The sequence below is a fragment of the Falco cherrug genome, chromosome 11 (genome assembly GCF_023634085.1).
Source record: "Falco cherrug isolate bFalChe1 chromosome 11, bFalChe1.pri, whole genome shotgun sequence".
NCBI lineage: Eukaryota > Metazoa > Chordata > Aves > Falconiformes > Falconidae > Falco > Falco cherrug.
In genome coordinates, this window is record NC_073707.1 from 26,005,668 (window position 1) to 26,025,277 (window position 19,610).

Genomic DNA, 19,610 nt, shown 5'->3' on the forward strand with positions numbered 1-19,610 from the left:
TGTGTACTAAAGAAAGCCTTTTTTCATTGAAGAAAATGGTTTATGTTTGTGTAATCATCCTTTTATTTATGTTTGCCGTGTTCCTTCCCAAATGAAATAAACCAAGCGTCACACTCGGAACGGGACAGCATAGTCCTCTGCGTTTCTCTGTATGCAGTTTTTATAATGATTTAGACTATTCTCAGAGGACTGTTGGTTGGTGGTTTGTTCTGTTTTTAAGGAAAACTCTTGTTATTAGCAAGTAATTTTTTCTTTGTTTTAATGGGATCGGCTGAGCAAGTTGATAAAGCTTTCTGTTCTTTGTTGGTCTGCAGCTCTGGCTGTGGAAAAAAAGAAACTTTCTGAGTAACTCTGCATAAGAAACCGTGCCACTCAAGGAGTGGAGTTTTCCTCAGCCTATTTAAATAATTTCTACAGCACCAGTACAACTAAGTAAGGAAACAGGAGTATGTTTGCAAATTCTTTCAGTTCCCAGCATTCCTCCTGCATTGTTCAGCATCCACTGCTGCGTCTCTCACTTGCACTGTGAAGGTTACATTTCTGCCCACCTTGGTGGTGCAGTGGGGTCCTAAGAATAAAACAAGCTTGACTGCTGTAACACTTTTTTTTTTTTTTTCTCCTGTGTCCAAAAATGGCTTTATAATAAACCATTAACTACTGGTTGAGCTTGAAAATTGCATATGAGAACTTTGTGTTGATCATGAGCCTTGAAAACCCTAGTTACTGTTTACTCATAGTAAAAGTTTTTTAACACAGTTTACAGATGCTTTGTAAATAGTTTAATCTAAAAATAGTCTGATAATACTTTATTAGTCACCCATGTCCATCTGTCACCCTTTCTGCTCTTTGAGTGGGCGATTAGATTATTTCCTAAAGAAAAGTAGTCTGGCAAGTATTTGTATGGAGAGCAACCACTCAGAAATATTAGTGTGAATACAAGTTGTCATAATAAAAATGGATGTTACAGTGGATAGAGTTAAGACCTATTTGGACAACAAAATGTGTTTGCTTGTACTTAACTGTTTTGTTGTTACATGTGTAAAATTATTATTGATATGTAAAGAAAATTACTAAAATGTAGAAGAAGAGCATGGATTTTTTTGGATTACGTTTTTGTGCAGTTTTTGATGGGAAAGATTTCTCTTTCATATTGCACTAGGAAGATTTCTATTATGTATATGTTGTCAAATGTCGCCAGCAGCTAGTATGAGCTGTTTTTTTTTTTTTTAAATTACTGAGGTCACTGCAGGAGTTGGTAACTCACTGGGTGCATAGGCACACCTGTGTACGTAAATGGAGTTATTTACTGCAATATGTGTTAGGAGAAGAGATTTCTCATTTTGTTGTTTGTTTTTTTAACTGCTTCACAGTGGATGTAACCATTTTGGAAGTCAAACTACTGGAATGCTGATTTTTGCTTGGGCTTTTCCAGAATGTTTAGAAGTTGGTAGCTGAGGTTTATTTCCAGAAGAAATTTGGCATAGGCAGAAGATACTATAAGCTGCCTACTTTGCCTAGTTAACTTCCTGAAGTTTTTTCTGGAGAGCTAATGCAAAATCCAGACATCAGGAATTTTTATACATGCATTGTTTTGTTTGTGCGTACTCCTGCTGAATGGGCGCAACTGTCTAGAGGTCTGATGGTGCTAAGTATTCATTCAACAGGCTTATTTGTTCAAAGGTCTGTGTTTCAGGCTCCCCGTAGGAACAGTTTGTGTGATGTGGGTAGGGCAGGATATATGCAAAACCTCACGTCTGTGTGCTCTTCTGTGCCTGATCGCTGCTGCTCTGGGCTGTATACAAATTCAGTGGTAATCACTTGGCTCCTTGAACAGAGTAGGCTGCAAGAGCTGTGAAGGCCCATACTTGATAATGTTTTATTGTGTTAACACCACCATTTTCAAAATACTAAATATTAATGTTTCCTATTTTGTCTCATTTCCTTGTCAGCATCACCCTTCAGTGGCAAGAGGCATCTGAAAGGAAAACTTCTGCATATCAATGCGCTGCCAATGGTAAGTACCTTTTTAACTGACTAAAGGTTGTGTAGTTCCTTCCTGCCGATATACTGTAAGCCAGCTTACGTTGCAAATAGCGTTTTTAGAATAACTACTTTTTATTACATAAGTGGATTGTTTCAATTTTTTAAGAAACGTCTAGACCATTATTCTGTTTGACAAAAATATTACAATTGTACCTGGATTTTGTCTGATGAAAAGTAGGGCAGCATGTTAATTTTGAATCGAAAAGTGTGACTTGACAATAACATAGCTCATCCTGTTGTAAACTGGTTTTGCTTCCTCTTTTGGCCACAAGCCTGTCTGGGGCAAGCTGTAGCCCAGCTGAGTGCTCTGTTGCCCCCATTTGGATGTTCTTCGCTGTGTGCTTCAATACTAACAGCTTCTTCTATTAAAAAAAAATAATAAAAATCTGTGCAGTATCAGGTATGTTTTGATTCAGCACATTTGACAGCATAATAATACTGACGTTAAAATCTGAGCTCCTATAGAAAGGGGCTTGCTTGATGCAGTCTTATCGTCCCATCTCTGGAATATTACTCAACGATACAGCCTGTTGGAAGTTTGTATTTGCCAACTGTATTTATGGCTTACTTATGCTTCCTGATAGTTACGCAGATGGAAAGCAGAGGTGAGGTCTGAAGATAAGGATTGGAACTTAGTGCTTCAGATTTGATCAAATAATGTTCTTTTTCAGCAGTCTTGGTATCTTGTGTTGTCACAGTTGAGATGTACAAGGATGGTGACTGCAGAATTTGCCTTAAGAAATAAATGCATAAAGTGCTAGCCTGAGTTACATATTTCAAGCATCTCTAGATCACTGAGAAGTTAAAGGGATAGTCTTTCTAACCACTAGCTTTGAAAACTCAGTTTGGGATCTGAGAGCAGAGCTGGGCTCCTTTGGTTTGTGTGGCCATCTAAGATCTAAAGAACATGTAAATAAATTGTAGCCTCACTTTATACCTTTGCAACTCCACTGTCTTTGCCCTGTGAGCAAAATGACACTCCAGGAAAGTTTGCTTGGATGTAACTGCTTTACATTGAAATGTCGTATGTAATTCTGTTGACTTTCAAAGACATTGTGGAGTGAAATGTAATGCAGCATATATTTGGCACTAAGTAAAGCAAATATAACTCTGAAATCAGAAGAACTGCACCAAGCATGTATGTGATTGAATAGCCTGTTGTTTAGACTCAGAGTTGATATGTGTAAAGTTTGTATTGATTAAGGATGAATTTCAGCTGGTAGGAAGGGATTTGTTGAGTGAGAAGGCATCATTTTTACGTGGTAGCTTAGCCTGGTATTGTAACTTTCCAAAACTAAAACTAGCAGTGCTCTCAGCCTTTTCTATTGTTGGTAAATTTTCATTGTTGTTGTTGACCTTTTTTCAACAAAAAGCTACTCTGATTTCTTTTTATTTTGTATTAAACATGTTTCTAGTTATGATTTAAAATACAGGTCTGTATTACTGCTTCTCTTAAAAACATGACTCATTCCATATTAACCTAGTCCTTATACTTCATAAAATTTTAAAATACTGAGAGACTGTACTTGAAATGTTACTGCATTTTGTCCTAATTTTCCCCCTACAAATTATATTAGAAATTCAGAATTGCACAGTCTCAGGGGCATGCTAGTTGTTACAGTGATCATAAAACATTCTCAAGTGTTACTTGGAGTGAAGTGAAATACTCCCCACACTTTTCTTTAAGGGCTGCTTTTTGTGCTATAAGTTGTTACATTTTATTATTCTAGAGATTTCTAAACAATTACTCACCTCTTAATTAACTTTGAAACAGTTTGAATGTAGATTGAAGAGACAAGCTAGACACATTCTTCATCCTCCCAAAAGTAATCATAACTTAATCTGGTTTATAGTAAAAAAGACTTTTATAGGTTTTTATTATGTTGTTTTTCTCTCTGATGTGTATGGGCCAGAGGTCGACCTGAGAAAAACAGATTGTGTTCTTCTCCTAAGCAGAACTTGGTTTAACTTGGCTACCTGTGTTCAATACATAACTTTGAATCAGAAAGGAATTTCTGATTCCCTTGAGAAATGATGCTAGCATTTTTGATCAGGTTTTTAATCATGACTGTCAGTTCCATTTCTTAGCACAGAAAAAAAGAGTAAAACACAGAGTTTACACACCCTCTTTGTTTTTTCTTTGCTTTTCTATTTAAAGGTGATTAAAAGATGCCTTTTTTTTTTTGCGTCATATATGGTATGTTAAGTGATAACTACGTAGGTAAAATATCAGTTACTCCTTAAAAACGTTGTAATTGTTGGCAGGTTTGTTTTTTTTTTTTAATAAAACATTTGTATTGTGATACAGCCTGCTAAGAGAGAGTATGGCTGTGTTCAGTTGGTGAAAGTTCTCATTCTTCCAGTCAACTGTAATGTTCCTCAGAGTCTCAAAGGAAAGATACAAGGGCTTAGCAAAAAAGGCCTGTTTAAGTGAAGGAAAATTCATGTGTAATGCTAATTTTCTAGGCTTTCGAAGGCTCATTTAGAGGCTGATAACTGGGTACTTAATCCAAAGTCACAAGGATTAATGAATGTGTTGGAAATAAAAATCGAAAGTCTTGGACCTCTGGCCTAAGTAAAAGATCACGTCAGGGTTTCCACAATTTGCTTTAGCAAATTAATTTTCTTGTTATGTGGTGGGATAGGTAGCTTACCTGAGAGAGATTTTCCATCGTACCTTGCAAGGCTTCTCTTGTAAGTTTTAGAAGGAAAGCAGTTTGCCTTTCTGTCTTCTACAGGTCATTGAAGCAGGCCTGCCTTTTTGTGTGTCTGTATATGTAGAAATATGTGTGGCAATACATGAGTGTGCTGGTGTGTGCGTATCGCTATATGCACATATATATCTATATCTACATGTATAAAAAGGAGTGTGCAAAAAGCAGGAACTTACAGAAAGCTGGGAAGTGCCACTTTGACTCCCATATCGACAGCTTGCTGTGATGGATCTGACAGGAACCAAAAAGGGCTGTGCAAGAATCAAGCAAGAATAGCAGTGTGGTGGCCTTCTGAGAGGCGTCCTGAAAAACACAATGTCCACGTTCTCGGCTCCATCTTTTACTGCGTGGTTAGTTTGACAGAGTTCAACACACTGATCAGTTAAAAAGATCTCTTGCAGAAGAGAACAGAGGATGTTATCATTCATTACAAGCTAACACAAGGCAAGTCTGAGGATAGGCGGTGAGCACAAAGTTAGTCTATAGGAAAACGGGGCTGTCGACAGCTAAGTCATGTCCTCATAGTCCCGAAGGGAATACAAAGTTGGCGTGTCCATTCTTTTCAATGTCCTTTTCAAAGTCCATTCTTTTCAGTGCTGTCTACTTTTAGGTGAATATTTTGTTTTGAAGGTGTAACACACCTGTTATGTTATGTAAAAGAGACTTTTACATGTAAGGAGGACAACTCTGCAGGGACCAAGTCTCTTAGGCCAGGAAACTTGATGGCTGCAATGCTCAATGTGATTATCTGCCCAGTGGATTTAGCCCAGAAATGGCAGGAGTCGCTGAAGGAGCTGGGGACATAAGTCACTCCAAAGAAAAAAGCATTCAGTGAAGAGATTGGAAGGTGTCTGTAAAAACTTCCCCAAGACTGCAGCAAGATTTTTCCTTCAAACCCCTTTGTGGTGCCTTCCATAGTGTTGTCCTGTGACCTTACCACTCCTTAGAAGACAGCTGAAGAAATAAATGGATGTAACGATTAGCCTGTGGTTCCAAAATGGCTAAACCCATCTAAGTGCTGATCTATCTGCCTGGTTAATCTTCTGCCAGTCCAGTATGTTAAAATGGTTTCATGCAGTGGAAGGCAAGCAGGGGCGAGGGCAGGAGCCTGCATCTGGAACTGGAGGAGTCAGGTTTGGCATGGAAGCTCTGCCTCTGCTGGTGCCTGCCAAGGGCAGCAGGAGGTCCATGCCGCTAGCTCCAGGATTTGGCCTGGAATTACGAAATTGACTTTGTTTCAACAGGAGCTGAATGTCCTCTCAGAACTAAAAGTATATAGGAAAGAGTATCTGCGGGTGGGCAGACCTTTGGAAGGACAGTAAAGCTGAAGGTTGGTTTTCGTTGTGCTGAGAACAGGGACGTTGCTTTCAAGAGTTTATGAAACTTGACAGTAGTTAAGATGTTGGCCATGTGAGACATGAATAATTGCTTCCATGTAAATAATCCTGTAAGACTGGGGCCCTTATTCTTCAAATACGTAAGCATGTGTGTACATGTAACTTCAAGCGTAGGAATAGTTCTGTTGAGATATAAATAAGGAGTACCTGCATGCATAAAGCTAACCAGGCTTGAAAGTACTTTCAGTGGTGGGGCTTGAAAGTGCTCATGAAATTTATTGTTGAGGCTATGGGTTATACAGTTTATGGAGTATAGCTTTAAGAGGGGGGACCTCCCCAATTTCTAGCAGTTTCTGAAATAGTCTATTCTCAGTTACAACTTGAAATTTTGGACTGTTCTGCTCCTTCCTGAAATCAGTGGGTGCTCTTATCATTGAAGGAAGGTGAAGTGCAAAGTATTTTGCCTGATAATTGGTTACAACTGAACAATTATATTTCAGAGTGTTCATACATAAGCTCTATTTATTGGATCAGCATGAATTAGCTGACCTAGTGTTGAAGAGGAAGTGCTAATGATGTGATATAGAAGAAAAATTATGTGGTGTGGTAGGGTGCATACTGTGATAAGCGTGAAAAAATGTATGTACTACTGCATTCTGATCCATTTTTTGGAGGGTTTTTAAATTTTCTGTTCCTTTACATAAAGAAACACAGTAGTAAGATCCCTTTCTGATAAGGACCCCTTGCCTCCTTTTTCTACCATTATTTAAAGTTCACTGCTGAATGAATCAACTGAAAGGGAAACTACTGTTCTTAAAATTTTTAAGAAGTGGTGGCATTATTTTGAAGCAGCATTTGTCAGAGGACTTTCACTGCTGATCTCTAAGCATTTTACAGTTCAGAAATGAGCTTTGACTAAGAATTCTCGGCAGAATCATAAATAAGTAATTAATCTAAGCAGCCGGGATATTTAGCCCCTGGCAGGTGCCCAGTGCAGTGCAATCACAAGAACAAAGGGAACTGGGCAAACATCTCAAACTAGGGTGACGTCCTCTAGAACAGGATGAGGGCCATTGCTGTTCCTTGCCTATTTCCATTCCTAGGTTTTTAAATCTTAAATGTACCTGAAAAGAGGCTGTTTCTGCTGCAATAGGTTGTCTTATGTTACGGCTCTTTTACTCTTGTGAGGTTTTTTTCCTTGTTGTCTTCCTCCTCCTTCACCTCCCCTGCCTTGGTTTTTTTCTCTCTTTACTGCTTTGTACTGGGTTTCATTCAATAGGTAATAGCAGTAGTGCAGTTAGCATTAGATTATATCTTTCTTGATCAGCATGCCATCTGCTTTAGAGGAGAGGGAGATGTTACATTTCTGCTGTGGGTTCACTGCCTTATGCCCGTGGTGAAGTTACATAAACTGCAGTGATCCTTTCTCTGCTTCATTATACGAATGAATTACAAATACAGTGTTAAATATTCTTGACGTTGACTAAGCTTGTTGCATATTTGAAAAATTAAACTGGATATTAGGCATATGTGAAGTGGGATGTTGTAGAGAAAACCCAAGGACAGGCTCTTTCGCGTCGGAGCACAAGTGTTACCAAGTGGAGAGAAGCAGGGCTTATTTCACAGAAGACCATGTTAATGTGTTACTTGTATCATCAGATCTTGATCCTGGTTTCCTTCTTATCAACAGAAAGTTGGTATTGGTTCATGTCAACAAAAGTAAAAGCTGCCTTTAGTTTCAATGGTGTTGATGTTGGGAAATAATGAATATTGTCATAGAACAACAGCAAGTCTGTAGGCTGGGAGGAATGATATTGAGTATACGACTGACTGACTTGGGAGAAATGGAGACCTGCTGGCCACCAAGGACCAGGGACCCTGCACCTGTGTGGCCGTCAACATGGATGCCATATCTAGAAGCCTGTGCTTACATGCCAAGTCTCTGGTTCACCATATGAATAGAAATAAAGACTGTAGTTACTGCGTTAGTGCGCCTGTATTTGTAAATGAAGGTCGTGTGTGGTGTTCTTACCGTTATTTAATGAACAAATATAAAAAACTGTTGAATATTTTTTTGAATAGACAAGGCATCTGAATCCTCCCGGGGTTGATATTGAGCATATGTATGTAGGATTGACAGCCATGAATTTAATAGTCACACAGATGGGGAGTGCTGATGTCAAATGCGAGCCTAGTTGGAATGCGGGTCCTCATTAATGGTAGTTATGAAATCTCCCCCTTTAATTTCTTTTGGCTGTAGGTGGACCATATTTTATTATGGTCTGCATGCGATTTAAAAATGTTTCATCACGTGTTCAGGTATTTGACAACTGTTTCAAAAAATAAGAAAAACCAAGCAGCATAAATTAAGTTCAAGTCCATCATAACAACATGAAAAGGAGAGGACTTTATAATAAAGTAATAGACTGGCAAATGAGCTTTTACAAAATCAGGTATTTCACTCTTTTGTAAGCTTGTTTTCTCTATTAGCATAGTCAACACTTCCTGTGAAAACAGCCAGTGCTTCTGGTAGAGAGAATACAGTGAGTCAAATAACGTGCACATATGATGGACTATGAGGAACTGATTTTAAATGCGTGCTTATTAATGAGAATCTAGGATAAAGTCAGCAGTGGTTGAAATGAATAGAGGGCAGATCAACCGTCAGAGCGGATTCTTTTTTCATGAATAAAACAAATTTAAAACTATCAGGTACATAACACACAAATTAAGGGGAAAAATAGATGGTCAGAGGTTAAAGAGGGAATGAAAACACAAGTTTTATGGTCACAAGATCAAATGAGGCATTAGTTAATTTTCCTTTTTTTGGTGCAGTTCAGCAGGAGTTCAAGTAATTCAACTGAGTGATTAAACTGGAACAGAAAAGAGTGCCAGAAAAACTGATTACTAATAACATAAACAGAAAAAATAATCAAATGAATTTAAGACTTGATGTCAGCATTTCACATTAAAATGCATTTGAAAAGGCTGGAATTCCATCCTAGTTGCACGGAACCTGATTTACATAGAAAACAAATTTGTAACAGCTATTCTTGCAACAGTTGATAAATTATTCTACTAATGAGCCGTCAGAATGGATTTAACCACGAAGTGGCTGAGGCACAGAAGATGTTTTCTGGGGACTGACCATCTGGGAAATGGGAAGTAACCCGAGGAGTAGGTATTTGAACCCAAGGAAAGACACGGAAGAGGTGACTGTAAACCTCATAAATTGCAAAAGGAAACAGCACTAGAGATGCTGGCGTTTTGCTCTAAGTAGAAGATACAATACATAAGTTATTATTTGCTACCATTAGCACCCCTGAGGTGACGTGCTGCTCTATAGGCAAGGTCATCACTGCTGTTTCTCCTACAGTTTTCATGCTTTTTATGACACACAAATAACAAGTATTGTGTTACTTTGTGAATGTTGCTTGGAACAGATTGTTGGCATACCTTTCCACTAACCTAATTCCTACTTTCTGTTATATTTAACTTTTTCTAAAATCAAAATCCTTTTGTGATTAATCGTTCGATTTTGGTTATTACTAAGATATTTCCTATGCTGTTGTAGTTTACTAGATTCCTGGCTGAAAGGCCACCCCAGTCAGCAGGCAGACTCTTGTGTGTCCTAGTTTTTGTCTCACGCTGGAAGTCGTGGTGAATAGGCTGTTGTGAAGTTGCCTTCATTGATCCGTCCAGTTTCGTTCCACTGTTCTCTTTGCTGAAGCTGACTGAGGTTTCTCAGCATACCTACCTCCTTGTAGCCTGCAGCAACAAGCACTGCCTGTGTTTTTCTTTCCTATTCACGCGTGCTGTGGTTGGCTCTGTGGTGGTCCATGTATTTGAACTGAATTTCCTTTTTTTCCTAACACCAACTAAATAAACTACCGATCTTTGTATTGTAATATGGCTGTGTCGTGGCAGTTGCAGGGATTACCCTGTTGAGGTTGACAGTATCCCTTGGACTGCTGCTGCTGCTTCTCATTTTCATTGGACTGCTTGTCCATCGTACACAGTCAGATGTGGATTTGGAAGAAGAATTAATGTTATGGCATAGCATAACTGTGATCCTCTGAAGTACCTTAGTCCTAATGTCCCTGTGTCTGGAGTTCATGGGAGCTCTGCCTTTGCGTTAGGAGGGAACTGAGGAAGGGTTGCTACCCTGTAGTGTGTGTGTACATATAGTTACATATATTTATTTATATTTAGAATCACAGTAGACAAGACTTAAGTACCTGGTCTTTGTGGACACTTATAGTGGGATCTGTGTTGTCTGTCTTTCATAAAGTTGTTCATTTTTGGGCTTAGACAAAAGAGTATGCTGGGGCTAATCTGGCTAGACTGTGGTATGGTGCTTGCTCCAGTAATTCATCGGAAATTGTTTGTTAAAATACTGATAAGATACTGTAGAAGAATTGTGAGGTGAATAAGGAGCATGTTAAGGGGAGGTCACGTTGTTTTGTGCTCAGATGGGATGTGCTGGGCCTAAAGGAAGTTCGTTGCCTTAAGAATTGGTCTTCAGCTGACTTTAATATAATCACTAACGAACTTGGCACTGTAAGAGGGAGTATGCAAAAAAATTTGCCAGTGACATAAAGTTGGGAGATGTTGTCAGTTTAGACGAGGAACAGAGTATCCTACAGGACGAGCTGGATGAGCTTTTAAGACTTGAGTGGAAAAAGTGGACCGAGATTTCATAGCACAAGATGCGTGGCTGTGCACTCCTGGATAGATGTGAATTTTGCCCTAACCTGGGTGCTCATCTCTTGAAAATGATGGAGGAACAGGAAGACTTGAGTATATTAGCCAGTAAAATCAAAGAATATCTTTTCTGTAGTATCCTGAAGCTCTGAAAAAGTAGTCATAAAATCGGTGAGGTGAAGAGGTACTTGTAGTAGGAACAGAGAAGTGTTAATGCTGCTCATGTGCAAGGCAGCACCACCAAGTCCTCATGTGTAACACTGAACTACTCTGGTAGACCACGTTCAAGAAGGATGAGTATGAAGTGGAGCAGGTGTAGAAGAGGACTATGGAAATGGCAAAGGAAGAGCTGAGTTCATCTCACAAGAGGACAGTGCGAGGCTGGTTGGTTTATCCAGTGAAAGTGAAGTCTGAGAGTGGATGTAATTTCTTGTTCTAAGTACGTGAAGGGTTCATAAAGATTTGAGCGAGTGCAACTGCTTTCTATGTTAGATTGAAGACAGCACTGGGATAAGAAGAAATGTGTGTATCTTGCAAGGAGTGTGTTCAGGCTGGAAATTGGAAAACAGATCTCATTCACCAGGGGAGTAAGATTTTTGGGATAATCTTCCCATAATATAACAGGAGGCAAAATACCCTCACTAGTTTTAAGATGGACGCCTGTTAACACAAATTGGGCTCAAGCAGGGAGCCCCATGGTCTTCCTAACGAGCACAGTTTGTGGAATAACAGATTTTGTTTTTGAAAGATAAGAATGCCTAATTTTGTGTAACCTGTAGAGAACATCAGCCATCTTTCAGCCATGTTGTTTTGCCAGATGAGTTTGACACATACAGAAGTAAATCATGTCCTTATGTTAGGAACATGGGACAGAAACTGTCACCTGGGAGAAAACAATATAATGAATACAAACATTACAGTTCAGCAAATTCAGAAGCATCTAGCAGGTCTTGGAGTAATTTTTTTGTCTAATCTGACAAAGAGTTTAATCTGTTACGTAGATGTCTTCAAAAGTAATGTTTTGAAAAGGAGCGTTAGATATGTAAGTCCTAAAACCCACCAAAGAGAACTTGTGGCATCTATACATAGCAAACATATGGAAAAAATACTAATTTTGGGGGGTTCCTAAGGTTCTGTGTTAACCCAAGATTGATCTGGGACTTCTTGCACAATGCATGAGTGGGGAAATATCAGCAAAGCCTGAGCAGAGTGTTACTGGAAGTGCCAAGTTACAGTTGTGGCAAGTGACATATACTTAAAAAGGTGTCAACTATGCAAGTTAGGAAGCATACCAGTGCTTGCTTTTGAAGAAAAAGCATTGCAGCTTAAGTGCAGTTAATTTTGCCACATATTTTTGTGACTTATAACTCATCCAGTGGAAAATCCACAGTGGTTTGTAGGCACAGTGCTCTGGGGAAGGAAAGGAGCTTGGAGATCCCCGGAGGAGATCTAGGTCACAGAGTAACACACTTGCTTCCTTATTCTCTTGCCTGGCAGCATGTCATTTGTATTTTGAAGAGCTCTACCTCCCTGGGAATCTTCCATTGGAAAATTAATGCATGTCAGAGTAGTTATATATTTCAAAAAAACAATAAGCCCTGCCTCACATATCTCTTCTGGCTACACCCATGAAAATTGCCTAGGGGTCAAATAAAAGGGCCTGTCTGGGAACAGAAGTGGGCGAAATGTGACTGCCCAGTGAGAGGTGTCTGTAGCCCTTGCATGGTTTATGGGAGCCGAGTATCACTTAGGACAATTCAGAGGATAATGCTGTGGCTTGTGTACGCAAGCAACGTGCTTCACACGGTGTCAGGGTCGAGAAACAATAGTACACTATTACTGTGTGTTTGGTTTTAGCATGTTTGAAGAGTAATTTTGTGGCTATCTTTATTTTCAATTCAGTGTGCAAACCCGCGCCTCTGCTATCGTATGTTGACATCCTGTGATAAGAACGCTATAATTAGGAAGCTTAGTTGAAGAATTGGTTGGGGGGAATCACTTACGTTCCTGAGGTATAGTGGAACTGTCAAAAGGTAAAGCATTCCCTGACTTGCTGTGTCTTCCTAGGAGAATTTAATGGTAGACATCTTGGGTTAAATGAAAAGTACAATGCTGTCGAAAAGCAGGAATATACTGAAAGGGGGAGGGGGACAATTGTTTCTGTAGTAGTAGGTGAATGCCAAAAACTCTTCCAAAAAGGAGCATTCTGAAGAAAGGTTTTTGCTTTCTTTCTCCTGTAATAAGCTGCAATGAGAGAGGTAGCTGTAGGATCTGTAAAGCATGGACTTCACTGTAGGAAATGCATTTATTTATCACTTGTAACCAAATCTAGGGGAGCTGTATGGATTTTTTTAGTAACACTTAGAAAAATCATTTGTTTTGGGCATCTGAAATCTACTAAATATTTGCTGAATGAAGAAAGATTCCTAGACAGGCAGAAGTGCATGTGTAACGTTTTGCCTCACACTAGGATAATGGCTGCAAATTTCTAGAGCTTCAGCTGTTTAATAAGGCATTCCTTAACTCAGCCTAACAGCCAGAGCCAAGAACAGGAGAAGTGCCTATTCCCGTGCTGCTGCTTTTTCCTTTCGCCTCTCAGCCTGTTCCCTCAAAACACTTCCCTGCTCGCTAGGCTCTGATCTAGCTCAGTGCCCGTATTTCTGCGCGTTCACTGGGGCTGAGTGAGGGCCTGTCTGTAGGAAGCTGTTTGCTATATGGTTAGTAAGTAAGAGAAATTGCATTTTCTCACTACTAGCTGTATATAAATTGTTTTTTCTAAACACAGAATAGACTGCTGTATAGCTCTTTATCTAGTTTTTTTTTTTTGCACATAAACCAAGAGCTAGCATTTAATCCTCGTTTAGTACTACAAATATGCCATTTCACTGACCAGAGACATAGTTAATGAATTGAGATAAAGATGGCAATATTCAGCATTGTATTTATCCTAACTTGGAAACACCTAGCACTTTCAGGAATGACTAGAAGAGCTGTATCTTGGCACTTTCATTATCTTTGAAGACTTTTCAGTGTTTTTTGCCTCCCACAGAAGAGGAAATATTTTAACTTTTTTTTTAATGGGATGTGCTAGGAAGACAAAATCAGCAGCAGCAGTGGTACAGACTATCTGGAGGACCTTGGTCGGTAAGAAAGAGTAGCAGATGGTCTAAAGACAATATACCGAAACAAACAACAGTCCTGCACAGATTTTTTTTGTTGTTGTTGTTGTTGTTGTTGACATTTTGCTTTTATCAACCTTGTCTGGTTAGATTACAATCTCTTCAGCACAGGAACAAGTCTTATGTGTTTATGCAATGTTAGCACAATGGGGCCCCTATCTTGAGAAAGGGTCTTTTGAAGGCTGCTGTTACTCAAATAAATAGTGGTAATAATGATGTTCATAATGTCTGGTTTTAATTGTTGTGAAGGTTCCTTGAGCAGAAAGAGAGGTGCCTGAAATAGAACAGAAAAACGTTAAATGAAATGAGTAAACCCCAAATGATCTGTTGCGTGTGTTGCTTTTTAACTGTGTGTGTGTTTTGTAGATCTTTTGTACAGCTCCATTTTATCCAAGTGTGTATAACCACATCAGAGTTTTTACAATGGTTTGTATCAACGCACATTGTGATTTATACTTGGATAGTAAAGATGATGACTACCAGAGGTTTTTGGTTTTATATAATCCTGGCCTTGCAGTCTTGTAATTCACTTGCTGTCTGTTTTGCAGTGCAGAGAAATGATGTAAAACTGCACATAGACTTGTTTGGCTTTTCCCTCTCTACAAGTCATGGAAGCCCAGCTGTGTGGGTTGCCACCCACTCCCCCTGTGTGCATATCTGCTCATTTTCTTCTGAGGCACTGATTTGTAGTAGCCTCGTTTTTTTCCTGAGGTTTCGGTGTTAGAAAAGGAATTGAAGGCAGGGTAAGTAGGGATGAACTTGGAAATGTATGGCTATGCTGTGAAGAACGCAGCTCATTTGTGTCTAGAAATCGGGTCAGGTTTTAATTGCATTATCGGGGGTAGTTAGTGCTTAAATAGTTTGCTTTTCAATATAAAAGGGAACAAAAATTGATCTGCTATTATAATTTTCTAGCACTTATAAAAATATAGTATGTACATGTAAACGTACAATAGGTCTAAAAAGCCCTACAAACCCTTAACTACTTGCAAGGGTGCTCAATTTTCTTCTGACAAAATTAGCATGTGTCCCCCCCAATACATGATGTGGTATATCTACGGTGAACCTCTTTCTCATTTGAGTGTTGCTGTTTTGAATAGACAGATGAGTTTTCTTCAACTTGGGCGGAAAGTAACATTTTGGATATATTTTTAATAACATTTATAAGAGTCTAGCAGATTTAGGAGCCAGAGTTCAAGCCTGTGATCATTGACAGTGCTGACTCATTCTTCTGCCTCTGACCGCCTTCCATAGGCTGAATCATGCTTTCGCCCTCATCTTTGTCCACAGAGGTTGTATGAGTGAATAACCATGTCTACTTTTCTTGCTGTACTGCACAGGGTCATTGGATTTAACTCCCTTCTTAACTGTAATTCAGGTAAAGGATTTATTGTTTCTGTGGTTGGATAATAGAATATTCAGTAATAGTTACTTAAATTCAGTTCATATATTAACAGAATTATTTCTGTTAAAGTCAGTGGAAAGGTAGCTTCCCTGGTGTCTTTTGAGTAGGAATACTCTCACCAGGAGATGCACCCAGATTGACCATAAAAGGTGTGGTTTGTCTAGTGGAAAGCAGCCCTAAGCAGTGGCAGGGAGCCTGTGGGATATGCAGTAATCATCTGAAGACGTACTACTTAGAAATGGGTGTTCATCTATCAGCAGTAGGGGTTAAGTGTCTGTTATTGGCTTGTTCTTTTTTCTGTGGTTTGAAAGAAGTTTTTGTTGTGGATTTTTTGAGTGGTCTGTATGAGACAGGACTTTCCAGAAAACCACTTGCCTTCATCTCCGTAACATACCCAAACCTCTAAATTCTATCCCTAGTTCTATTAAGATTAATTAAACCATCAAAATCATGTCAAATGTCCTTCCATCTGTAATACTAGCTTTGCCTAGGATAAGTGTAACTAAAAAATATTTTAAAATGGAAATACCCTTCTGCTGATAGTGTTTGCATGTTTTAAGATAAGCTGTTGAAGTAATCTGCTTTGGAACAGGAGAAAAATCTGAAGATACGAACTAGGTCTTGGCTTGGTATAAAGCAGGTGATGTGAGATCAATTACAGTGTTACAGCTAGAGGCAAATTTGCTTACAGAAATCTGGGCTCCAGTTTTTATTCATAGCTGTAAGTCATGTGGAGCCCACAGCCATTGCTTGAATGAAGTTTGCTGATAGTGGAGACTTTCACTTAGCTGGTCAAGCCCACCGTAATCCTGAAAATTTTTAAATTATCTCCTTAATGTTTAAATATTTTCAGCATATGTAAGGGAAAAGCCCAGCAAGGGATGGATGGGACCACATTCATCTCTTCTTTCTTATCTCCTGTGAGTACCTCACAGCTTTCCTGCTTACATGTGTGACAGTTACTTGAAAAAATAAAATGTACAATGGATATAAAAATATCCCATGTGATGAAAATGGCTTTGGAGCCCAGCTGGCTTCATATTTTGTTTCTTCTTGAAGCTCTTGTTTCCTTTTCTCAATTTTGATTCCTCTAGTTTTTAATAGTTACAGTCTTAAAGTGAATTTTAAGATAAATGGAAGATTTAGGAAATGGGAAAGCATAGACAATCCTGTTCCCAGATAGCAAATGACGATCTTAATAATTCAGGATTCTCTTGACTCCCCATGGATTTAAAGGTGAATCGGCAGCGTGCAAAATTAGTTGCAACTACAATTCATTTCTTTGTACAAATACTTTGGTATGCATAAATACATGAGAAATTAAACAGCTGGCACAGGGCCACTGGTTTTGTGCAGATCTGAAGGCTAGGGAGGTTATTTTTTTTGTTTTGTTTTGTTAATTTTTTACAAGAATAAAAGAGCTGGTTGTAGAAGGAGGTTCTGTAAAAGGCATTATTAGAAGTATGCTTCTGCAAGCTGATGGAAAGTGATGTGATTTTATACCAAGAGGAAAGATGAGCAGCAGTGATTGCTGTGTTTCTCTTCAAGTCTATCTTTTAGACGTCCCTGAGCATTGCAAATTAATCTGCTATAAAACTGTAAAAGAGACTATTACCCACTGAAATGTGAGCACAGGTCACCTCTTGTTGAGAAGATGATGTTCCTTAGTCTTAAGTTTGTTTAGAGAACTGTAACTATGCAATTCTTTCTCTTATTTCTGTTTCCTGTCTATGGCAGACATACCCGAAACAGAGTCCCACTCCTCTCTCAGCAGAAGGCTTGAGACAATTTAGTGTGTCTTGCCAGGGTTTCTCCCTCCAGCTCTCCATCTTCTGTGAACCTCTGCACGATGCTTTTTTCTCCACTTTTTCTGCAGATAGTGTCAGGCATCTGGAGAGAGGAGGGGAGGAGAACCGTGTTCAAGGAAATCACAAAATACAAACCAGAAGAAAATTCAGTGGAATAGGCCATATTCTTTAAAAAAAAACCACCTCACTGCAGTGAGTTTTGACTTCCTCTGAAATCTCCAACATGGTCTAGTTTTGCCAGAGAAGCCCTGAATTACGTCACTTGCAGAAGCTGCAGAGAAGAGGTGTCCCATGCTGATTGTACTCTATGTGTTTTTTTTCATGAGAGAAGAGAAGCTGGAGAGGCCACAGAGGGACCTCTGCATTTCAGCAGGTAGCCACGTATAAAATGTGTCTTCCGTCCTAGTGAGCTGGCAGTCACCTGGGGGCTTGGTCTGGACCCAGCGTGGTTTTGTGCAGGGTATCTTACAGAGATGCATACACCTTCCCCCACTGATTGATAAGATCTGTTGTTAGAGAGGTTGTTTCCCCTTTGTTGGCAAGTCTTCCGTATGAATACAGTCTAAAGATGGAGTAGCGTGTTGTATTGTATTTTATGGTACGTTGCTTGTAGTACTAGCAATCAAAGCTCGTCTCTGCATGGGAAATAATAAAATCAGATCCAAGAATTTCTTATGTCTCCTGGATGCTCCCTCCTCCTAGCATCACTGCTGCATAGGACCTTTTTAAGGTATGGCTGTGCCAATGTCTGACCCAGCTTCATACCGATGAATTATCTAACTCTACCTTCCCCCCCTCCCCCCCCCCCCCCCCCCCCCCCCCCCCCGCCTTTCTCTTCATGTAGACTTCTGTATGGAAAAATGTTTGTACCAACTCATGTGTTGTAATCGTACTATTAAAATAGAATCGGACATTTGTACATACAGTTGCCTGTAATGAAAGTTAGGTGTTAATTTAGGAAGGCACACAATGGGGCTATTGTAATTTAGCAGTGGCTGACGTGTCTCTCAAAATTCAAAGTAGGTTGTACTATAAATATAGTCTCTTGTTTTGCAATTGACATTTTGCTAGTGGGTGGCTAATTTGAAGGGAAATAGACCAGAGATCTAATATTAATAACTAATTAATAGTTATGTGGATATTTTAAGTCTATTTTTCTGCTTATTTATAGGCATATATTATTCATCTGTGCTGTGTATCCTTCTTTGCATATATATTTAATTCTGAAACTTTTGCTTCAGTAACATTCATGCTTATATGCTTTTGCAATCAAAAGCTTGAAAGCAAAGTCAGTCATATTTCTCAAAACCACTTTCTGAGGATGATGGTATCAAAATAATGGCAGTTAAACTATTCCAAGAAGAGCCTCCCTCTTGAAGCAATGTCTAAGAGGAAAGCCAACGATGCATTGCCTACATCTCACCTTAATTTGTGAGTTTTAAGTCAGTATCAGTACCATATGTTTTCCTGTACACAAAGTAAAACACAGGGCAGTTTTTAGGCCTCCACTGGAAGTGGGTAGCTCGTAGATAAACTGAAGAGGAATAAAATAAGAAGGAGCATCTCACAAGAAGCTTAATCCTTTGGGATCAGAGTAAAACATGCATTCAAGTGCACACTGCTTCTCATGGCACATGGGTTACTGTACCAAAGAGATGTTATGTTCTGGTTTGCTCTGATGGGACAAATTTCAACATAGGTTTATATCTCTTCTACCTATTCACCTTGCCTCCTGTCTTCTGTCTCGCACTTAGACTCATTTGTAAATTGGTAAGTGTGTGATACTTGTTCTTTTAATGAATTCTTAAATGAATTTGTAATAAGGCAGGGAGATTATGTGATAGATGCATTATACTTTGAATGTGTTTGATATTTTTAAATCTGGTTTGTGACATACCCAAACATTTTAAAATGCATTCCGCTAAACTGGATAGAGCAGTGCTGCGATACCCCAGGCTGTGACTGCTGGTTGTGAAATTTGTGTGCATCATCTTTGCATCTTGTCCCTCTTGTGCGAGTATCTTTGCTGTGAGTGCTCAACTCATGGGGAACAAAAAATTTTTTTCCCCGCTATCTAAAGGGTTGACATCATTCATTGAGCTAGCTGTCCTAGGAGGTTTACACTGTGTCCTAGAAGATGCTAGCTATTGCTGGATTGAAACCCTTCTGGCTGTTATATGTGAAACTCACCTGTTAGCAGAAGCAGCAGCAGTACCTTTGACCACATGCTGTATCTTCTGTGTTAAGGTCTTCTCGGCATTTGTTGCAAGTGTGAGGAGAAAACAGTGTTAGTGCCACCCGTCTAACAACAAGCAGATGTACTTTTCTGTCTTTTAATACCCTGTACTTTGGAGGGTAGGGCACTACAGCTGTTTGCTTGTTGGAGGGCACGGTTGTCAGTGATGGAGGAGGCATAGTGC

General features: G+C 39.3%; 1 protein-coding gene across 10 annotated transcripts in view; it reads left to right on the plus strand.

The window, feature by feature from the left end:
• TBL1XR1 (TBL1X/Y related 1) overlaps positions 1-19,610 on the plus strand; it is a 118,043-nt gene that overhangs the window by 49,226 nt on the left and 49,207 nt on the right. For 5 of the 10 annotated variants that reach the window (XM_055723471.1, XM_055723464.1, XM_055723463.1 and 2 more), the window contains exon 2: positions 1,950-2,014. The gene's annotated coding sequence lies outside the window, so the exon portion shown is untranslated. The other 5 variants (XM_055723469.1, XM_055723468.1, XM_014282426.3 and 2 more) reach the window with 3 other exon arrangements.